Below are 5,458 nucleotides of genomic sequence, written 5' to 3' on the forward strand. Positions count from 1 at the left end.
AATTCAATTACCTTTTTTGAAGAAAATATGAAGCGTTTGTGACAATCGCTTCGGATCCTCCTCTTGGATGGTTAATTATTTACAATGAAGGTATTATATAAGAGAGAACAGATTATTTATATTGATTTTAATTTTAAGGAATTTTGCTATTCAAAGTACCAACTTAGGAGCTTCACTGAAAGGGGCAAGTAGATGCTTATCTTTACTGCCGGAGATAATTAAGTGCCCATCACCATGAGGTTCGAGTTGCGGTTATACCTGCTTATAGAAATGGCCCCCCCAAGCTGTTCGCTGAGAGGTACCACCAGATGTCTATTTGCAATGCCGTTCTACTAGTCTGTGAGACGGCATGCCGAACACTCATGGTGCTTATAAAATTCTATTCTCTCAAGCAGGTATTTTCAATTCATAACTGACGACATCTTAGAAATAATGCCTGTGAAATATAAATAAGTCACTTTAAAAATGGTTAATAACCCTACAAATTTTAATTAGTTGGTTAAACTAATTAAATTACCTCATTGTAAATAATTATGAAGCTTTTGTGACAATCGCTTCGGATCCTTCCTCCCGGGCTGTCTGGACCTCTTCTTTCTTCATCTTGGTCACCACCTTCAGAAACAAAACCATGAAGTAGGCTATCTTAGAAACTTTCATTACACGCGCAAAATTTAAAATAACTTAGTGGAACAAATTCAATTACCTGTTTGTTAAAAAATATGAAGCTTTTTTGACAATCGCTTCGGATCCTTCCTCTAGTGCGTTGTGGTCCTTTTCTTTCTTAATAAAAAGAATAAGAAACATAAGATTCATTTTTATTTCTCTATAGAACCGAACATATACATGTATTGTGTATATATCCAGTTCAATAGAGAATTTCAATATTATTAATTTTTTTTGAGATTGAAATAAGTATCTTATATCTTCGCTTTGTCTTATGTTTACTCCGTAATCTAAAAATTTATGTTTAAAATTTTATGATACATTTAATATTATTAATTTTATGTTTGTTATAAATGTAAATATATTAACCTAAATATATCTTTAATAAAATTAGTTTGTTAATTAAAGTATTAGAATATTGCTATCGTTGTTTTAAAGTAAACTATCAACAAAGGTAAGATATAAGTATTAAAAAAAAAAAACAAATCAAAGGAAAATATTTAATAAAAATGAAAAATTGAAAAAAACAACTAAACGTCGAATGAAGAATAAATAAGAATGGAACAATAAAACATGAACGATAAACAACTCAAAACAAAAAAATAACTGAATACGAAAATTGAATAAGAATAGAAAATATATGAACGAAAAATAAACTTTAGAACTGAACAAATGTAAACAAAAAAATAAATATGTGAAATAGTGGAGGATAAAGTCCTGTTTTGAGAGGAACTCTTCAGTTAGTGGCACATCTCCTTCCTTCGTCTGCTTCGTAGCTAGAAACAAAAACAAAGTACATATATATAATGAGATGTATTTAAGAGTAAATATAAATACATATAAATATAGCTACATATATATATTCGTATATAATACCGTAGAAACCCTTTTAACCCCCTTTTACTAGGCAAGAGTAACGTAAAAAAACAGACTTTGCTATCCTTTAAAATAATCATTTAAATTAAAGCATGTAATATAAATAAACTTAAATTAGTATATGAATTTTTTCCTTTCATAGCCTTCTCTGTATTAACCGGCGATGTTTTGGTCCCAACTGTAATGGATCATTGGTATTCTACTTTACTTGTAATATAAATTCGGTGGCCATAACCCTCTAAGTGCGAACGGCACAGCCCAATACATTTCCATGTAACTAAAAAAACATATGAAAGTTTTTAAACCATCTAAAAAAAAAAAATAACATTTTTAAAAAGTCTGAAGTTTGAAAAATTATTTGAAAGAAAAATGTTATCTGATGAGAAAAGAATACTCTTATGGAATGGATATTCGCTGCTTCTAGTAGATAATGCAACTGTACACAATCATGTATAACTGAGCCCTAATAAATTTTCAATATTTTTTTTTTGGTTCGGTACGTGATTGGAAATTCAATTATAACTGAATTAATTTATAACTGAACGTTAAATAGAGACGAAGCTACTTTCCAACAATTCATGACTATTTAGTATTTATGTATACTGCATGATATACCAGCTATAATATATACAGGATATCGTAAATATTTTAATAATAAAAGAGTGTTTATTTTATGTATAACCGAAAGTTATTCTACCTCACACAATATTAAGTTAAAAGTTTATTTTAACTGTTTTTTTTAAAAAAAAAATTTTAATACAGTCAATAACTTTATAAGCAAAATTGCTATAAGAACGATTTAGACTTTTTGTGTGTATGTGTATGGTTGTTTGTGTGACAGAAAAATAGTAACAAGTTACGTAAAAAAAAACTAGTCTAAGGCTACTATGCTAACAATTTTGTAAAAGAAATAAATTGAAGTTCTCTTGATGAATTATACTGTTTAGTTCGAATCAACTAAAGGCTTAATTGTAGAGATGATTAAAAGAAATAAACCAAAAGACTTATTTAAAAAGCCACAATATCCACTTATAGAAAATTATTATGGGAGCGACTCACTTGAATAAGTCGTACTGAACAATTTATTTACAATATCTTTTGGATGACAGGAGGAAATTGATTTTCTGAAATAAAATATATAATTTCAAGATGTGGAATTCTAATTTATCCTCACAATCTTCATTTAGGAAAAGTAGGTGTTTTAACTTTCTATAGATTGCTCCTCAAATGTTTAGACATATGATTATTCAAAAGTTTGTTCCTTATTTTTGTTGTTCTTAATCATAACTTTTTATTGATAAATAATAGAAAATATGCGTATTTGGTAAAAGAGCCCAAGAGGAGAAAAAAGGCAATTACTTCACCCCAAATTTTTTATTACTTTAATGAAAACAATGTATAATTATAAACTAGTCAAAATTGATCAGTCTGCCAAGTATAGGTAGGGAGAATAAAAAATGGCGGCAGTTTCAAAACTTTAAAAAAGTTAATTTTTCATTCTGAGCTCTATATCTAAAAAGTAGCAAAAACACAAAAAAACCTACGAGAACGTCATTTAAAGAAGAGTAAATTTGCTAAAATATGAGCCCTAATAGAGTTACTTACGTTAAATAGTTTTCGAGATGTAACTTTTAAAAAACAACATTTCATAAAAATGTTGTACGGAATGTATTGAAAGATCAGTAGTTAGTGAATTTATTTTGAGAAATCTATATCTCAAAAACCACTCAATGTACAGATGTTTATTAGCCAGTTTAATGGGCTATAAAGTAGTTTGAAAAGTATATAGGAGTAGTAGTTTTCATGATATTTGCTAAAATAAATTGATTTATTGTTTGTCGGACATATTTTCATGTGCTAAATTTATATTCATATATGAATATCATAAAAAGTATTGGTCCTACGAAGATACGTGTCATAAACTACTTTATAATAAATTAAATTACCTTTACTTTGAGAGCTGGCAGACATATATATGTCTAATGGTTTCAAAAACTAAACATTTTATAAATTTATTTTGTCAAATATAATAAAAACTACTACTCATACAAAGATAAAGGTTACAAACCATTTTATGGTAAAGTTAACTAGCTTTAATTTAAGTGCTGGCTAACATCTGTACGTGTTATAGTTTCTGAAATAAAGTTTTTCATAAATCAAACTTATTGTCCGAACAACTATAAATCAGTTCATTTTAGCAAATATCATGAAAACTACTCCTACGAAGATTAAGTCCATAAATTACTTTATAGTACATTAAACTAGCTTTAAATTGAGTGCTAACAGATCTATACGTCACATAGTTCCTGAGATGTAGATTTCTCAAAATAAATTCACTAACTACTAATCTTTCAGTACATTTTTATGAAATATTGCTTTTTAAAAAGCTATATCTTGAGAACCATTGAACATAAATAACTCTATTAGGGCTAATATTTCAGAAAATTTACTCTGCTTTAAATAAGGTCCTCTTAGGTTTTCTATTATTATTTGTAGTTTTAAAGATATAGAACTTCGAATACAAAATTTTTTTTTAAATTTATAATTACACTATTTTAAACAACGAAGAGTAGTTGATCGTCATGGTTTTTAATAATTAAAAGATAAATTTCTCTTTACAAAAATTACCAATATCAGTTTAGTTTGACTAAATCAAACGATAGGAGTCCAACAGGTAAACCAATAGCGACAAGTTTTTTTTTTTAATTACAATTAAGTTGTGAATGTTGTTTTCGTCCCAATGGATTTAGTTTCAATTTAGAATTACTTAACTTTAATAGTTTTTTAGTTGCCACTTTCAATTTAACAAAAAACATAACTTGCTTTTCTTTAAGTAATCGAACAATAATCCGTATGGACTTTCTAACAATTAGTCTTCTTTTATAGTAGTTTGGTTCCTGAAAAATAATGAACCAAATCCAAACCTATCCCAAAAGAGAACATGACTTCATTTAAACGAAATTGAAACTTAATAAATGAAGAAGTTTTTCTAGAAGTGGGTTACCTCTAGCCCAATAGGGTGTAAACCGACACCGCTACCTGTTGGTATATACTGTAACTACTACAACCATCGAAACCGTTTTGGGCCGGCATGACGCAACCTATCAGCTAACACAACTACTACACTCGTTCTAAGAGGTATAGCACACGTCGTATATTGATAAATGTATATTTCTTGTAAATACTCTGAATGTACAAAGCAATTACCATTTTATATGTTGTAATATTCTGAAATATATCATTAGAGTCAATAAATATCACAATAGAACCTCCTGATCCACTAAAAGCAAAATTCTTACACGTATTATCTCTCGATATCGTTTAATAGCTCAAGTGTGCCCCAACGCTTTAGATCTACACCATTAACTATTATCTATAAAACATTAATTATTAAAGATTGTATATATTATTTTATCATTATGTTATTTTATTTATTTATTTTTCATACAGATAGTCTGATTATGTTCATTTGTCTATTCTTTTGTTTGTATATATTTTAAGAGAGTTTTTTTTTATTTTTTTTTTTTTTTTATTTATTTTATTTTAGTATGTCAATATTACCTATTACCCACAACTGTGTGGCAGATTGTAATATCTATCAATAAATAAATCTATCAATTTAAAAAAAAAAAAAAAAAAAAAATTATTAAAGACATTATCTATTGTCTTTAATAATTAACGTTTTTATTTTTCTCTATCTTCTAAGCAAAAATCAACATGAGGAGGCTCCTCAACTCCGGGCTCTTTCTTTAATAATAGGACCATTTATAATCGACATTTCACTAATAAATAAATATTACAGGTAACCTTAAAATAACAAAGGTAGTAAAAAATAATACCCAATACGATTTATTCCTTTCTTCACACAATAAAGCATTCACTAATTAATTGTATTTCTGTTTTAGAGGGATCAGAAAAA

The 5,458-nt window shown here is 27.6% G+C and overlaps 1 protein-coding gene across 2 annotated transcripts in view; it reads right to left on the bottom strand.

Annotated features, from left to right (window-relative positions):
- Positions 1-1,149: 1,149 nt before the first annotated feature.
- The window catches only part of LOC106688250 (transcriptional regulator ATRX), a gene marked incomplete at its 5' end in the record, with an annotated part of 59,243 nt that continues 54,934 nt past the window's right edge, over positions 1,150-5,458 (bottom strand). For both annotated transcript variants that reach the window (XM_067051293.1, XM_067051292.1), the window contains 1 exon segment: positions 1,150-1,439.

Source organism: Halyomorpha halys, unplaced genomic scaffold (assembly GCF_000696795.3).
Source record: "Halyomorpha halys isolate HHAL.00 unplaced genomic scaffold, Hhal_1.1 Scaffold1090.1, whole genome shotgun sequence".
NCBI classification, from domain to species: Eukaryota; Metazoa; Arthropoda; class Insecta; order Hemiptera; family Pentatomidae; genus Halyomorpha; species Halyomorpha halys.